Raw genomic sequence first — 18,879 nt, forward strand, 5'->3', positions numbered from 1 at the left:
CAACAACCGCAACCATTTTCCTTTGTGCTAGGTATGACTCCACCCAGCGGAGAGATTTCCCCCTGATTCCCATTGACCTCAGTTTTGCTAGGGCTCCTTGATGCCATACTCGGTCAAATGCTGCCTTGATGTCAAGGGCAGTCACTCTCACCTCACCTCTTGAGTTCAGCTCTTTTGTCCATGTTATGTGCATTATTTCTTCTATCTGTTTCCCTTATGGAAAACATTACTTTCTGGCTAACTGCTAGGTTTCAGTGGGAATCAGGTGGACTTGTGCCCACTTTTCTAGTTTCTGAGGAGGCTTTGTAACTGATTCTACTATGTCTGCTGGTGTTGTGACTTGTAGTGCTGCTCACTTTCTGTGACCAATGTCACTTGCGTGGGAGCACTGGATGAGTCTGATGTATCATCACCTCAAAGAGAGAAGCCTCTTTTGTGCCTACCCCAACCATGCCCCTGCTGCTGTGTACACCTTCCCCATAGGACAGATGTCAGAGGTAGTTTCTTTACACAGAGAGTAGTAGGGGCGTGGAGCGCCCTGCCTGCAACAGTAGTAGACTCGCCAACTTTAAGGGCATTTAAGTAGTCATTGGATAGACATATGGATGAAAATGGAATAGTGTAGGTCAGATGGTTTCACAGGTCGGCGCAACATCGAGGGCTGAAGGGCCTGTACTGCGCTGTAATGTCCTATGTTCTATATCAACTGATCTGTAAGGGAGCAGACATAAGGGCAACAATGAAATAAATGAATCACTGCATTAAAGTCATCTGAACCTCCAGTATGTTGAAGCTGTACAAGAGATGCTATTGTGGACTGGATCCTCATTAGAAACAGACTGAGAGATTCTCCTACTCAGCTTGGAATGTGTGTCTTATGAGGAACCTCAGAGCTGATGTTCTTGGAGTTACCACATGTTCCATGCTGAAAATCCTGTATTTCCAAACCAGTTGAAACCACTTGGAAATGCCAATTGGTCTTAACTGAACTTTTCTGGTCTCAACTGCAAGTAAGCAGTCTCAACTGGTGTTATCTGGATACAGGGGGATAACTGGCAATCTTAACTGGTAACCATTTGGTATTCCCAGTTGACTTTAACTGGAACCATTTGGGATCATCTGGTACCAGTTGGCTTGTCGACTGATTCATCTGGGACCAGTTGGAATTAAGTGAAGCCAGTCGACATATAGCTGCATCAACTGTAACCAGTTGGCAACCAGAATCATTGAACTGGAAAATATTACTGATAGTCAATCCAGTAAGATTGCATGCAGCTTTAAAAAAATTCCCCTGTATCCCTGTCTCTGCCTGTGTGTTCTGTGGTTCACAAGACCCTGCTTTTGTTTTTTTATTCAGAGCTACTTCGTGATATCCATTGAAATGGACTTTATTCTGCATTGCTGCACCTCTTTGACTAAACCAGCTCTGTGAGGTGTAAAATATGCTTATATTCATGTCCTTTTTGAAAAGAAGGTGTAAATATATTTAAATTCATGTTTTGATTGGAAAGACTGCACAATATGTTTAAAATCATTTATTAAAAGGTTTTTATTGAAAGGATTGTTGTATCAGTGATTTTTAAAGATGTTTTATGAATGTTCTGTTGCACAGATTGTTCCATAAAGTCTGGGGTGAGACAGGAGAAGTAAATCAAATTAAACCAGGTTAGGAAAAAGTATCCATTATATTAGTTCAGTAAAAAGCTGCAGAGTTTGGCACAAGGCAGCTCTGAAAATAAGATACAAAAGCAGGATCCTAAGAACCACAGAACAAACATGCAGAGACAGAGACACAGTGAGAACCACAGAAGAAGACTCACACACAAGAAGACATCTGAGAAGGATGGAAGACAACATCACCTGTGTCCAGGTAGCTTCAAGGATCAAGGATTGAAAGCGATCTGTCTACTATCGCCTATTGTCAAGTACTTTGTTTAAGCACTTATTCTATTGACTTGTTGCATTGAAACCATTGTCGGCCTTTTTTTCTTGTCCAAGGATTCGGCTAAGATCAGGGACCTTACACCTTTGTTTGATCGAAAACAGATGATGGAGTAAATTGGAGTTGTGCAAATGGCCTCCCAACTCTGGTATATGAATGATGCCAATTATTTTTCCACATGTTGCAGCAAGAGAATCAGACATGCCTAGGTGGATGGTGCACCCCCAGCACCATGCAAGCAAATAGTGTCAGACATGCCTGCACCCCTAGCATCAACCAGGCAGAGTCAGCAAGCCCCAATTCTTATGGAACATGAAGAGGCCTGTGAGCAGTTGTATACCGCAATTAATGGCAAGGTAATGATTCTTATAATTAATGTTCAAAACATTAGATATCTTTGTTGGTTTCAACAGAAGGTGATGGATCATTATGACATTTGGTGCAGTGCTAAACTTGCCTCCCTAATGACTTAAGTCATTCTGTGAGACTGAATCACTGAATACTACCCTCATGTTGAGTCCGTAGTTAATTAATTAGTTAATTATAGTTCGGAACATCACAAATCTCTCTCAACAGGAACTCATCAGGGAGTCCTCTGTCACCTGTTTTGGAAGTCTGTGACTTTATCTTTTTCTCTTATTTACAGCATGCTTCACGCATTATCTCCAAACCCAGGGGCTGAGTGAGGAATCTATAAAGAAAGAGCTCAGTAAGATGAACAATTACATCTCTGAGAAAATACAAGACCTCAATAGAAGACTATCAAATGTCTAAATGTAATTAATGTTTTAAGTTTTGTATTTTGATTACATTTGTAATTTAAAGTCTTTGCACTTTAACAGCTGTCTTTACTTGTTTATTGATTTCTGTATCATGTTTAATTTGTTTTTTGCCATGTAACTGTGTTTTGTATTTTTCTGCATCACAATAAAATTTGAAACAAATGGCACAGTCAAGAGTATTTTTAGCTTCACTGCATGACCACAGCACACACCACATAGGTAATTTTTTAGTAATACTTATATGAACACTTTTCACAAGTTAATACTCTGGTCTCAAATGGAATGAGTTGAGCCAGAAACCAGTCTAACTGGTCACAACTGCAAGCAATATAATTTTCAACTGGAACCAGGTTCACTAGTCTTAACTAGAGCCAATATAATTTTCAACTGGAACCAGTACAACTGGTCTAGTTGTCCATATTTCCATGGTCAACTGGTTCAAGTAGACCAGTTACAACTGGTTTGGATTTATGGAATCTTTCCTGACAAATCCACAGATGCAGCTTGTTGACTTTTGTGCATCCACAGGCAGATTTCACATGGTATTTTGGGCAGACTCAAATGATGTCTATACACAATCCAGCTCAGATAGCCATCTTCTTTCCTATGCAAACTCTGTGAATTCTGAGTTGCTATATATAGTTGTAAGAGGAACTGTGCTGGTCCTCCAGTTCTACCTTCTCAAACTCACTAAATAAATTCGCTAGGGTATTTAAGTTATTGTGCTAATGTTTACACACGTTGATAAGTATGATGCATTGTGCCGGGAATTGCTGGCATGCTCTGATCCATTGGTAGTCTGTTAGGCTGCTCTTCCAGGCCTACAAAAGCAGAAGTTTTATAATATAGGGCCAAAGAGATACTTTTAAACAATGCCTTCTTTGAAATGTACTGCTTGTGATATTTTGTGCTTGTATGTATTATGCCTGTGCGTGAATGAGGAGGGGAACATGACAAGTCCTGTATGCTCTCATATGCAGTGATGTCCATTGTGTCCTCCTCAAAGCGAGATGAGATGTAGCCCTTTGATTATATGCCATTTTGTCTTAGAAGCACAGAAGTACCATTATGATATTGCAAGTTTGAGGATCATGTGCAATCAGAGGTCATATTGGAATGTTCATATGGCTACCTGAATGATTTTGATGGGCGGCAGTAAAAGAGCAGCAAGTTGTAAGGAAATACCTTACGGCAGGCAAAATTGTGACAGCTACTTGGTTACAGTACCTTACCTTGGCAAGTTTCTTTAGGTCTATCATCCTCTTATGTATTTTTACACAGGTCCTTTGGGTATTGCTGATGTCACACACCATGTCAGCTGTTTCATGCCAGTTTGCCACACCAATTGTTTCAGTGGAGGGTGCCCTAGTTATTGAAGAAGTGAGTTTTCTTTCTCCTTAATTCTATACATTGACTCCATCATAATCTCAGTCGATTAAAAAACCTCTTAAATCCAGATATTTTGCAACCCCAATGTATTTTCTTCTATTGCCAATAACAATGCAGCCATTTAAATGGCTTCTGGACCCCTTTAAATCAGACCCAGTTGTTACATTTGTACAAATGGTCCATTAGACAACCTGCTGTGCTGGGGCTGGACAGAATATTCACACAGAATATACAAATTTTGCAAATCCCAATTATCAACAACAAATGGACATGTGAATGCCATCACAGAGCCCATTCACAAAGCACCATTTTACCCCTGAATTGTAAAGAAACAGGTATCTCCAGGTTATTGTGTTGAATAATTTTTCAGGCATTTATGATTTTGTTGGACTGAAGAAGTTTGTAATTGGTGATAGAATTGTTAGAAACAGCCACATGTGTGAGAAAGAGAGAGAGAGGGTAAGGGACTGCTGATAGAGCCAGCACTTAACCTTCAGAAAGTTGGAGGTAGACGTAGTGCAATATTCAGATAAAGCAATGCGATAATGATAGAATTGGCCATATTGTTCTGAAATGAACAGTTGTTAAGTATAAAATCAATTCTATAGGCACAGCACAGAATGCTGAGCAGGAGTGTGTTAATAGGAAGCATTCAGAAATAAACAATCATGTAGGAACACTATTAAGTTGTGAGTTGGAGGCAAATTACCGTAGTTGAAGGGGAGACTGCTTGAGATTGGACTTCGGGCCTCATTTCAGTAACTTCGGCAAAGTGCTGGAGCCACCAGCAGCTTAGCTGTTTCAGTTTATCAATTTCTGACCACTCATCTTGCTGGGAGAAGCTCTTCGGTATGTGCCGAGGTGGGGGAAGGTGTGAAGAATAGTGGGAGGGAGGCTAATTGAGGCTGGCAGCAGATGTCATGCTCCTCTTGGCTCCACACCAAGTTTAAACATAAACTACATACTTACCTTTTCGGTGACAACTAGTTCCTAGGCTGCATCAAAGCCAGGAAAACTTGAGCACAGCAGACACAGCATCTGCTCTGTTCAGGGCAGCCCAGTTTCTTTGAGGAGTCTTAAAACTGGCATTAGCTCCCTCATTAGCATATGCACCTAGCCTAATGCTTGTTTTATGCAGCTACCCTGGCCACCTGAAAATTGACTCAGACCAATAGAGCATTGAATGTTTTTCAGGCGACATTTGGATGCAGGGAATAGCTCTGTAATTTTGATAAATATTTTCCCCTTTTGCCATACTAAAATTGGGTGCAACAATGATCAGTTTCTACCCCAATGTTTGTAGAAAAATTTCCACCATGGTGAAATCTAAATCTCTAAATCTTCCTGAATATTCAGGATCTGCTTGCATATCCTCTTAATAATCAAAAGATTGTGTTATCAGATGATACAACAAACTTTCCATTTAAGAATTCTTCAACTTGAATGAGTTTGTTCCAGCAACTCTTACAGAGACTGCCAATGTTTTCTACACATATCCCATTTCGTAGGCGAGGAAGATCAATATCTGGTTAAACATCTTTAAATAGGACCTGAAAAAAGTAACATGTCCAACTGGTGGTTATCATGCACTTGCATATGAAGACACTATAATGATGTGATATGTGATTGCCTTTCGAAAGATAGCAGTGGTACAGGAATAAGGCTGGATTTGAGACAAAGCATAAGAATATATTCCAGTCTGGTCTTGTTACAACCAATTATTTGTCTAGTTTCAATACACTCTTTGTATTTCAATTTACCTCAGATGTCTTGGCAGGATAAGGCCAGAGGATTTTGTCATTAACCAGTTATAATGTAACCCATTTATCCCTGAACTCAACATTTAAAGCCCTTTCAAGGTATTCTCATGCATGTTTGTTATATAAGCAAATATATTTGTAGCAGTTTTAATAAATGCTTATTGCAATTTAATGCAAGGTTAAATGGCAGAGTATTTCTCATTAGATACCTTTTATATAGGCTGTTTCTTTTTATTTGGGTCTGCAATCTAGCTATTTAGTCACTGCAATATAGTACTGAAAGCAGATGAATATTAAATCAGGATTAAACCAAATCCCTGTCTAATGGGTGGTCACCCTGCATTGTCAGTCTGTCAGCAATGCATTCAACTTGGCTATTTGAATTGCAATGTGATTTACTGTACACTGAAATATTGTTAACTGATACACAAATCCTTTTACTTTTGCTGAAATGACTCATCATTTTCCCACATTTGTTTGTGAACTGCAATGAAACATTCCTTTATTCCTCCAGACAATGCTGTATATAATGGGTAGAAAACATTGAATCTGATTAGCAATCAAGTGTGACCTTCTAGTTAGCAGTAATATGGAGATATCAGGAACTAAAATGAAATAGCACAGACCTTCACTGTTATAGCAATGCGGACATTTTTATTTAAAAAAATTAAGAGATTTCCTGACTAGAGAACCTATTCCTATAAATATTTAATAAAACTGACTTTATCCAAAATCGTAGAAGGTATCGAACAATTTTGAATTGGTTGACAATTAAATGTAATACTCATAAATCAAAATTAAACAATGCTTTGAAATGTTGTAGTTCTATTTATTATGAGTCTATTTCAAATTATTACAATTAATGTCTAAATCCTTATCAATAAACATAAGCCTCATTACAAATTTTCATCACTGAAATAAGGTTTTTAAGAAATATTTTTCACAATTTTCATAAAATATGTAATATCATAATTCAAAATATGATAAGATGGAGCATCAACTCTATTACTAATGCATCTCCTTTGGAACTTTGATAATGTGTATGCTCTTTATTAACTAACTTGTACAAGGGTAATTAGTATAACAATTGGTAATGTCATGTGCACAAAAAGTGTGATGATACATAAAATTATGCACAAAAACTGACAGGGGCAAGGGAAAAATCTTTAAAGTTAAGAGGTGTTAATTGCATCCATCCTAAAAGCTTTACCTTAAAAAGCAACCTAGAGAGAGAGGGAGAGAGAGACACCTCAGAAAGCAGCAAAAAAGAAGCTTGTTTCCAGAAACCAGAAGGGACATGTTCTGCTGCAGAATTCTACACCTACACCTATACAACAGTGAACGAGAAGAGATGCACTGTCAACCAAGAGAGAAATGTACAAGCACCTCAGGCCTCCAACCAACGAGAACTTGACTTCCAAAAGAATTCAACAGGTTTACTGTGACTCCCCCCACTGAAACCCACCCCCCACTTTCAATCGCTTACGCCTTTTTCTCCTCTCTATCTGTTTCTTCTTATGTGTGTATGTGTGTATGTGTATGTTTGTGAGAGTGAATGCGTGGGTGGATGCAGTTGCGACAATTTCTGGATAAGGCGTATTGTTCAATAAATAATTGATTCTCTGTTTTAAACCTACAAGAAATCCTGATGCAGCCTGTTTATTTGACAAATAAAACACAAAGGGCTTCAAACCTATTAACAAAACACACTTGCTGTGGTCAGGTGGGAGTTGAACAATGGGAACCACTCAAACCTCACCACGTGGCCATGACAAATTGGGGACCCGAGCCATGATCTGAACTGCCAGACAAATGAGAGATTTGGAAAACAGGAGAAAAATTGACCTCTAAAATTTTGAAAAATAAACAAACAGGTTTTCTTATATTCTTCTGTTTTTTTCTCTACGGTGCTAGAAACAAAACAGATGGCCGCATTTATTGCTAAGGAGTGTGTAGAGTAGAGAGAGAGATATCCCATGATAAGTTAAACAAATTAAGTAGTGAAGATTTAAAAAGCAAAGTCATTCCAGTGATTTTTTTTTCAAAGAAACAAAGACCAGCATCTGTGGAATCACTTCAGTCCTCCAAAGGAATCCATCTCTATAATCTTCAGCCATGAGTCCTCAAAAAATATTTTAAAAAAGAAGCACTTTCATGACACCAGAGAGTGGCAGGAGAAGGTCACCCAGCCAAATCAAGCAGGCTTGGCTGGAGGTGGCAGAGCATGTGAGCAGCCACAGTGTCATGAGGAGGACCTGGGTGCAGTGCCATAAGAGGTTCAATGACCTTATTTGTTCTGGCAAGGTGAGTGCAATGCGTACCCAGATGACATGCCTCCAGGTCTGCAGCCACTAGCTGGGCAGCCTGAGGATGCATGGTTTTCCTCAACCAGGATAATTACTGATCTGTGAGAAAGAGTCAAATCTCTAGCACTCCTGAAGAACTGGCAACACTGATAAATGCAGCATCTTATTTTAATGAACCGCTGGAATTGGCCAGATAGGCTTGCAATGCCTTATCTTTCTGTCTTTTAGTCTTGCAGAAGAAGAAGACGCAAGATGTGAGGGAGCAGGCACGCAAAGTAAGAGGATTGCTCCAGCTTGCAATTCTGACTGCAATGGAGGAGGTGGTACTTGAGATTGCGAGCGTGGCACTGCATGAGGAAGTGGGTAATGGAGAGATGGGAATACCTGAAGGAGAAGTTGATAAGGAGGATGGAATTTGCTCCAAGTTGTCCGACAGCATGCCAAACCTTCAGCATGCATTGGGATGCCTCAGCTCTGCAGAGGCATCTGCTGTCAGAGGTGAGTTCTCATGATCTCCTTCTTATGTTTCCCACAGGGTCAGTTGTGGATGGGGAGCATACCAGTGCTGCAGCAACATCACCGGAGTCCTCAGACAAAATGGAAACCACAGACCCAGCATTGTCACATCAATCAAGTGCATCCTCCACTAGCGCAGATACACTCACATTGGTGGATCCTTGTGTGCAATTAGAAAGGGCGGCACTGGATGAAGAGCACATCACAAGTGAGGAGGAGGAGCAAAGAGAAGCAAAGGCAGCTGTGGGCTGTCCCTTTGGAGGATGGAGGACAGACACGGCCACGCTCAGCTGGGTGCAGATTCACAACCTCGAGAGTCACAAACAAGATGACTTTTCTTTGACCTGCAGCATGAGATGTGTGCCCACATGTCGAAATTCCCTGAGGCAGTGCGGAACCATGGGCTGAGAATGGAGGATGCATTCAGCTCATGTGCACCACCATGGCTCAGGGTTTTGAACGCATGAACTCCTCCATTGAGAGAATGGCCAACCTCATGGAGAGCCGTGGCAGCAGCACTCTGTATGGATGTAGGAACAGCGTCACTGACATGCCCAGAATGCTTGCAATGCTCTGTAGCACTGACCAGTCAGTGGCACTGATAGCACAAAGATGCATGGAGTACTTACCAGTTGCGCCCCTGCTGGTGCACCCCTCTAGAGATCCAGAGTGCCATTCAAGGGCAAAGGCAGTCACCAATGAGGATGAGGGGGCCAACCCTCGCAGGGCATCATCATCATCATCGACCTCTTTGGCCCCTCTGTGCATCAGGACCCTGTAACAGAGGCTGCCCATGCATTGACTGGTGCAGCAGTCTCTGGAGGCGCTCCCACTGGCACCTCCATGACAAAGACGACTGCCATGGGCATCTCAGCCGCAGGCAGACACACATGAGCAGGCTGCCTCCTCCTCGTCCAAGGCCACAAGGGGAGTGCCGCGTAGAAGTGGTCAGGAGCAAAAGCCACTGCGCCGGTCATTACACTGAGTGGTCCACTTGGTTGCCTTTCATTTGTAATTGTATAAATGGTCAATTTTTAATTACATTGGCAATCTTGAGCCAGGATCCCAGACATGTGAGTTTCCATTCTTTCCAGCTGGACTGGAAAAGAGGGAAGAAATGGTGAAGGGAAGAAATGGTCTTTGAGCATAAACATTGAGATTGCTTGAGAGAGAGAGAGGAGGGAGATAGAGCAATCAAGATCAATCCTGACAGATGGACATCTAACGGGAATACTTTGCATCGCTACAACAAGTGTGTGGGCAAACACTGACTACTTGTGCAAGGAAAAAAGTGCCAAGTATCTCACTAAATCAGTGTCCAATATGGTGATGATAAAGTAAGTCAATAAACCAGTCTTCTCATTTAAAGCTTCTTGACAAAAATGCACATTTGTTGTTGTTTTGATTAATAGTAAGATAAATTTTTAATGCCTTTATCTTTCCGAAATTGTCTCACTGGTCCTCTATGTAAGATAAATATTGTAATGCAAACCCCCATGCGAAAAGGTTGGACACCCCTGCTTCAAGCCTTTAACCATCCGTTTTAAAATATTCTAGCAGCTAGGTTATTTTAAAACACAAGTTTAAAGGCTTGTGTTTTATAAGTGCATTTTAAGATGGCAAAAGTGTCTCGATTACTGTGCTCTGGCACGCATTACTTCACTTGGTACACAAGCTCAGTGACATGTTGAAAGTTTTTGGAATTTTAATTCTATATAAATGTCGCAATTCTGCTGCTATCCATTTGGAATTGCACTGTTCCAGAATTTGTATTGAGGGGAAAACAGGCAAGAAAATCCAGTGAATCTCCAGAAGTCAGCACTGTATGGTCCTCATGAATACAACAATGAGGCCGAGTGATATTGGCAAAAACAGGATGCTGCTGACTCATATGCAATAGTTAGTGAATACAATGTAATGGATAGCTTTAATAAACCTTAATCTGTGATGAACTGTCTACGATTACTTAACAAAATCTGTGCTGCATTTGCAGTTTTAAGAACTGTCAGGGAAGACATAGGAAAAATTTATTATGTTTCAATGACCATGTTAGAAAAAGTCATTAACTGATTTTTTTCACTGCAAATTGGATTAAAGGACAAATTTTACAATTATGTCAAAGATCATTAACTGCAATGTGCATCATTTACTATCCAGTTTGAGGGCAGATAACCTGAGTGGCCAATGTCATTTAAAAACTCTCTGTATCATATAATTATATTATGTTACAAGTGCACCTTTGCTAACAGGTAATAGATTTGGCTTGGACATAAATTGGTTAGTTTGAAGCACAATCTTACAGATAGTGACTGAACATTTTGAATAATACATGTAGTAACGACTGCTCAACTTTTTGCAGAAAAGCTTTTTATTAATAATTATCTTGTCAGAGCTGAATCAGAATCGGCAGTGATAGATTGAGATATAGACATAAGTGAATTTAAGAGAATCGCTTTATTGGAGAAACTGAAGGGCACTCTTTGTTTGTAATTGTGCATATCTAATTTTGTTACTAGTTTTGGTGAGAAAATGACATTTTATCCACGAGAGATTCTGTTGATTCTGTATTTTAGAATCCAGGACTTGGTTTAACAACCTGTCAAGATGAATAAATTAGTCCTCACTACCTACTGTTAATCTCTCAGTCCCTTCCTGTCCCACTCTGTTTTTCTGTTTTTCTGTTTTACATGACTCTTCTGAAGTATTCTCTGTTTCACCCTATAACATTCTCCTGATTTGGAGATCACTGCCCTTTTGTTGGCTGCCCTATCTTCAGGCACATATTACAAGCAGGTGGAGAATTTGCACAGACCATCATGGGTTAAATTGTATTGTGACAACAGCAGTGTGAGTAAATGGCCTGTCGTCCTTTGTTGCTTTTTCAACTGGACTCACCTCAATAACAATCCACTGCTTGAGATTTGTGGTTTATTGATTAAATTTGCACTCCTGACACAGTGTGAATCCACAGAAGTTATCTGATAAGCTCCATCTACCACTCTATCCCTGGCCGGAGCATGCAGTTCTGCTGGAAGAGTAGCGTTCCGATGAAATGTTCCTGGATCAGGTGTACGCTGGCATCCACACAATCCTGATGATTGCTTTGACTCCTGAGATGGCCCTGGCGATCTCCTTGCACTGCATGGTCACTGTTCTGCTCCGCATCTTCCTCCTCCTCCTTCTCCGATGTACAGTGTTGATCTAGAACTTCATCCTCTTCAAGGTCCACTCCTCTCTGGAGGGTTCATGATATAGTGAGTGCAGCAGACAATCACAATGCGCAAGTCCCTTGCAGGAATATATTGCAGGCACCACCCGACCAGACCAGACTGTTAATCCATTAATTTTGTGTCAGTTGTTTGATTATATGCAGGTGGAGGGTGTTAATTGGGGTCTTACTTGAGCACTTATAAGCAGACACATACTGAGACTGGTGGAGGTTTTTGAGTGAGGAGCAATATGTTTGTAACCCCTTTACTCTGTACAATAAATGTGAAACTGTGTAAAGATAGGCTATAGCATCGTCATTCCATAACATGCTTTCTGGAAGTTAACATGGTAGTAGAGAATGGTTCCTTAAAGCTGAAGGTTGGAAACTACGTTTTTTTAACTTAGAAAACAAAAATCTCACCGGCTATTGTAGAAAATGTGGCAGAAATCAAGTGTAAATTGTCAGGGTATGATTACCCTCCGTTGTTCTGAGTCTAAACCATATGACCAGTAGAATGATGAAGTGGATATGTGGACACGGGTTACATCTCTACCAAAGAGGAAACAAGGGGTGGCGTTGATGTTGTCAATTCAAACCAAAAATAAAATCAGAAGTCAAGTGTTTTGTGAACTGAATGCTCGTCAGTTGGATGCTGATGAAAGGTTGGATCTTCTGTTAAAATTCTTGGATGAAATTTACAAGAAAGATTACCTATTGAATGCGTATGAGGCATGGTCAGATTTTGGAAAACAGATAGTTATTCAATGGAGGGATATATCATGGACTTTAACAGACTGTATAGGAGATTGAGGAAATTAAATTGGAAATCCCTGGTTCAGTGCTAGCATTTAAATTGCTAGATTGTGCTAGGGTGTCACATACGGACAGGCTCGTTGTTCTAACTGGGGTTCGGTTCTTAGAAAAAGACTCACTGTTTAGATCAGATGTTTGCTGCCTTAAAGAAATTCCTGGGGAAACCATCATTTCGTGCAGGCCTGGTAGAACAAACGGCATTCTGTGGTGACACAAAGAATGAAGGTCTTAATGTTTACGAATGATTTTGAAATGGTCCAGATACTGGATGCAGTCATAAGTACAATGGAAGATTTAAAGACAGGAGGAATGAGGATGAAAGCACCTTTAGCAGATGTGATTATCACAATGGAAGACAGAATTAGAACAGCAACCATAGATGCACGAATCCCAGGAATGGCCAAGGAACAGTTAAAGATCAAGGAGTCAATTACTGCATTAAGGAGGGATGATATCTTAAAAGGTTCCTCAAATGAGGCCATATGAGTAGAACTTCCTTCAATCATAAGGTCAGAGTGGGGATGTTCGCTGGTGATTGCACAATGTTCAGCACAATGTTCGCGACTCCTCAGATATTGAAGCAGTCCGTGTAGAAATGCAGCAAGGCATGGACAATATCCAGGCTTGGGCTGATAAGTGGCAAGTAACATTTGCGCCACACAAGTGCCAGGCAATGACCATCTCCAACAAGAGAGAATCAATGGCATTACAATCGCTGAATCCCCCACTATCAACATCCTAGGGGCGACCATTGACCAGAAACTGAACTGGAGTAGCCATATAAATACCGTGGCTACAAGAGCAGGTCAGAGGCTAGGAATCCTGAGGCGAGTAACTCACCTCCTGAGTCCTCAAAGCCTGTCCACCATCTACAAGGCACAAGTCAGGAGTGTGATGGAATACTCTCCACTTGCCTGGATGGGTGCAGCTCCAACAACACTCAAGAAGCTCGACACCATCCAGGACAAAGCAGCCCGCTTGATTGGCACCCCATCCACAACCTTCAACATTCACTCCCTGCACCACCGACACACAGTGACAGCAGTGTGTACCATCTACAAGATGCACTGGAACAACGCACCAAGGCTCCTTAGACAGCACCTTCCAAACCTGCGACCTCTACCAACTAGAAGGACAAGGGCAGCAAATGCATGGGAACACCACCACCTGCAAGTTCCTCTCCAAGTCACACACCATCCTGACTTGGAACGATATCGTTATTCCTTCACTGTCGCTGGGTCAAAATCCTGGGACTCCTTCCTAACAGCACTGTGGGTATACCTACCCAACGTGGACTGCAGTGATTCAAGAAGGCAGCTCACCACCACCTTCTCAAGGGCAGTTAGGGATGGATAATAAATGCTGGCCTGGCCAGTGATGCCCTCATCCCATGAATGAATAAAAAAAACTTAAAAACAAAAAGGGGGCAATCACTTGGCTGGGAGTGTACTACAGACCTCCAGACATCAGGGAGAGATAGAGAAGCAAATATGTAGGCAAATCTCAGAGAGGTGTAAAAATAATAGGAGGGGATTTCAACTTCCCCAATATCAACTGGGATATTCTTAGTGCAAAAGGCTTAAAGGTGGCGGAATTCTTAAAATGCATACAGGGGAGCTTTTTGAGCCAGTACATAGAAAGTCCTAAAGAGAAGGGGCAATACTGGACCTAATCCTAGGGAATGAAGCAGGACAAGTGGTAGAAGTGTCAGTGGGGGAGCATTTCAGGGATAGTGACAATAACTCTGTAAGGTTTAAGGTAGTTATGCAAAAGGAAAAAGATGGACCGGAAATAAAGGTACTGAATTGGGGGAAGGCCGATTTTAATATGATAAAACAGGATCTGGCCAAAGTGGACTGGGAGCAGCTACTTGTAGGAAAGTCAACCTCAGACCAGTGGGAGTCATTCAAAAAGGAAATAGTGAGAGTTCAGAGCCAACATGTATCCGTTAAGGTAAAAGGTAGGACCAACAAGTCCAGGGAACCCTGGATGTCAAGGGATATAGAGGATTGGATCAGGAAAAAAAGGAGGCTCATGGCAGATTTATAGTGCTGAAAACAGCGGAGACACCAGAGGAATATAGAAATTATAGGGGGGTACTTAAAAAAGTAATTAGGAGAGCGAAGAGGGGACATGAAAAAACAAGATAAAGGAAAATCCTAAGGCATTTTATAAGTATATTAAGGGCAAGAGGATAACCAGGGAAAGAGTAGGGCCCATTAGGGACCAAAGTGGCAATCTGTGCGTGGAGCCGGAGGACGTAGGTGAGGTTTTAAATGATTACCTTTCATCTGTCTTCACTATGGTGAAGGACAATGTAGGTGTAGAGATTAGGGAGGGGGATTGCAATATACTTGAACATATTAGCATTGAAGGGGGGAAGTATTAGCTGTTTTAGCAGGCTTAAAAGTGGATAAATCCCAAGGCCCAAATGAGATGTATCCCAGGCTGTTATGGGAGGCAAGGGAGGAGATTGCAGGGGCTCTGACACAAATTTTCAAATCCGCTCTGGCCACAGGACAGGTACCAGAGGATTGGAGGTCAACGAATGTGGTACCATTATTCAAGAAGGGGAGCAGGGATAGACCAGGTAATTACAGGCTGGTGAGTCTAATATCAGTGCTTGGGAAACTATTGGAAAAATTTCTGAGGGACAGGATTAATCTCCACTTGGAGAGGCAGTGATTAATCAGGGATAGTCGGCATGGCTTTATCAGGGGGAGATCGTGTCTAACTAACTTGATTTAATTTTTTGAGGCGATGACTAGATGTGTCGATGAGGGTAAAGCAGTTGATGTAGTATACATGGACTTCGTTAAGGCTTTGGATAAGGTCCCGTATGGGAGATTGGTTAAGAAGGTAAGAGCCCGTGGGATCCAGGGCAATTTGGCAAATTGGATCCAAAATTGGCTCAGTGGCAGGAGGCAGAGGGTAATGTCCGAAGGTTGTTTTTGCGAGTGGAAGCCTGTGACCAATGGTGTACCACAGGGATCGGTGCTGGGTCCCTTGCTGTTTGTAGTGTACATTAATGATTTAGATGTGAATATAGGAGGCAAGTAACCTGTCTCTAGATGCAGAAATCAACAAGCGCATGGGTAAGGCTTCCACTGCTATGTCCAGACTGGCCAAGAGAGTGTGGGAAAATGGCGCACTGACACGGAACACAAAAGTCCGAGTGTATCAGGCCTGTGTCCTCAGTACCTTGCTCTACGGCAGCGAGGCCTGGACAACGTATGCCAGCCAAGAGCGACGTCTCAATTCATTCCATCTTCGCTGCCTTCGGAGAATACTTGGCATCAGGTGGCAGGACTATATCTCCAACACAGAAGTCCTTGAAGCGGCCAACACCCCCAGCTTATACACACTACTGAGTCAGCGGCGCTTGAGATGGCTTGGCCATGTGAGCCGCATGGAAGATGGCAGGATCCCCAAAGACACATTGTACAGCGAGCTCGCCACTGGTATCAGGCCCACCGGCCGTCCATGTCTCCGTTATAAAGACGTCTGCAAACGCGACATGAAATCGTGTGACATTGATCACAAGTCGTGGGAGTCAGTTGCCAGCATTCGCCAGAGCTGGCGGGCAGCCATAAAGACAGGGCTAAATTGTGGCGAGTCGAAGAGACTTAGTAGTTGGCAGGAAAAAAGACAGAGGCGCAAGGGGAGAGCCAACTGTGCAACAGCCCCAACAAACAAATTTCTCTGCAGCACCTGTGGAAGAGCCTGTCACTCCAGAATTGGCCTTTATAGCCACTCCAGGCGCTGCTTCACAAACCACTGACCACCTCCAGGCGCGTATCCATTGTCTCTCGAGATAAGGAGGCCCAAAAGAAAGAAAGAAAGAATAGGAGGCATGATCAGTAAATACGCAGATGACATGAAAATTGGTGGTGTCTTAAATAATGAGGCGGAAAGCTTTAGATTACAGGATGATATAGATGGGCTGGTAAAATGGGCGGAGCTGTGGCAAATGGCATTCAATCCTGAGAAGTGTGAAGTGATGCATTTTGGGAGGACTAACAAGGCAAGGGAATATACAATGGATGGTAGGGCCCTAGGAAGTACAGTGAGTCAGAGGGATCTTGGTGTACTTGTCCATAGATCAATGAAGGCAGCAGCACAGGTAGATAAGGTAGTTAGGAAGGCATATGGGATACTTGCCTTTATTAGCCGAGGCATAGAATATAAGAGCAGGGAGGTTATGATGGAGCAGTATAAAACGCTAGTTAGGCCACAGCTGGAGTACTGTGTACAGCTCTGGTCACCACACTATAGGAAGGATGTGATTGCACTGGAGAGGGTGCAGAGGAGATTTCACCAGGATGTTGCCTGGGCTAGAGCATTTCAACTATGAGGAGAGACTGAAAAGGCTAATGTTTTCCTTCGAACAAAGAAGGCTGAGGGGAGATATGATTGAGGTATACAACATTATGAGGGGCATTGATAGGTTAGATAGGAAGAAACTTTTTCCCATAGTGGAGGGGTCAATAATGAGGGGGCATAGATTTAAGGTAAGGGGCAGGAGGTTTAGAGGGAATTTGTGGAAAACATCTTTCACCCAGAGGATGCTTGGAATCTGGAATGCACTGTCTGAAGAGGTGGTAGAGGCAAGAACCCTCAAAACATTAAAGAAGTATTTAGATGAGCACTTGAAATGCCATCGCATACAAGGTTATGGGTCAAGTGCTGGAAAATGGGATTACTATAGTTAGGTGCTTGATGGCTGGCACAGACACGCTGGGCCAAAGGACCTGTTTCTGTGCTGTATAACTCTATGACTATGACTCTAATAGGTGCTTCAGGTGTGACTCAAATTATCATTATGCAATGATCTGCACAAAATGAAGAGGCAGATTCCTTTAAATAACACATGACACAGAGAATGCTCAGGCAAAAGAGGAAGAGAATGATGAATCTGAGCAAATTGTACCAGTCACAAAGAGTTTTAGTCCTGTTAGTTGCCGATTTGTTCAACTGTGCTGTTTTAGTTAGTGCTTGCACATCAACAATATGTGAAATTGATTGGTTACAATGGTTTCTAGATTCACTCCATAGTGAGGATCGATGCAAGATTAAGGTGTATAAAAATACCACCAGCTTTAGGTTTGGTGATGACAACACACTGAAGCCACTGAAGAGAGTCATAATTCCATGTAATTCCATGTAGAGTAAGCCCCTTTATCAGTACTGATGTAGACTCAAGTGAGATACCTTTCCTGTTGAGTAAACTTTCAATGAAAAAGACACAAATTAAACTTGATACGGAGCGGGATAAGGCAATTGTTTTTGGCAAGTCAATGAATTTACAGTTTACCCGGTCAAGGCATTATTGTACCCCCTTAACAAAACCTCATGTTTCTAGTCAGAGTATTAGAGAATTATTAATGGCATCAGGTGATAAGAATCAGAGAAATAAAAAGCAAATTGTCGTAAAGTTACACAATTTGCTCAGCCTTCTGGTCAAAGATTAAAAACCCTGCTAAAGGATGCAGGTGTGATTGATGAAGAGTATACGAGGATAATAGAAGAGATTCGTGCTAAATGTGAAGTCTGCAAAAAGTATTGGAGGACACCATCACGTCCTATTGTAAGCCTTCTGTTGGCACGTGACTTTAATGACGTTGTTGCTATGTATTTAAAGGCATGGGACAAAGGGAAGAATATTTTCATTCTGCATTTTATAGACCTAGCAACTAGATTTAGGGCTGAATTTTAAGCCTCCCCAGCGAGTCGGATGGTGGAGTGGGGCAGATAGGGTTGGCCTAAAATTGAGCGGGAAGCTCCGAGAGGCCTCCCCGCTCTGCTCCCGCCTCCGGCCAGCATTACGGATGTCAAGCGGGGGAGAAATTGCCCACCCGCCCGAGGCCAATCAAGGCCCTTAAGTGGCCACAGGGCCCTCACCCACCTCCATAGGTATTTTACCCGTAGCAAGCGGGCATGCTGGGGACATGAAAGGCCATCCAGCAATAGCTGCTGGGACCCAAGACGACCCCCGCCCTGCCAAACGACCACCCTTGCCTCACCTGGTCACAACCGATCCCCCAGTGAGGCATGTCCAACTTACCTTCACTCTTGGCTCCATGTCGTCGGCTGGGCTGCAGTCCCAGCAGTGGCCACCACTACCGGTGGTGCTGCTGGGACTAAGAGCTGCTGGCCCGCT

This window comes from Heterodontus francisci, chromosome 16 (assembly GCF_036365525.1).
Source record: "Heterodontus francisci isolate sHetFra1 chromosome 16, sHetFra1.hap1, whole genome shotgun sequence".
In the NCBI taxonomy this organism is placed as follows: Eukaryota; Metazoa; Chordata; class Chondrichthyes; order Heterodontiformes; family Heterodontidae; genus Heterodontus; species Heterodontus francisci.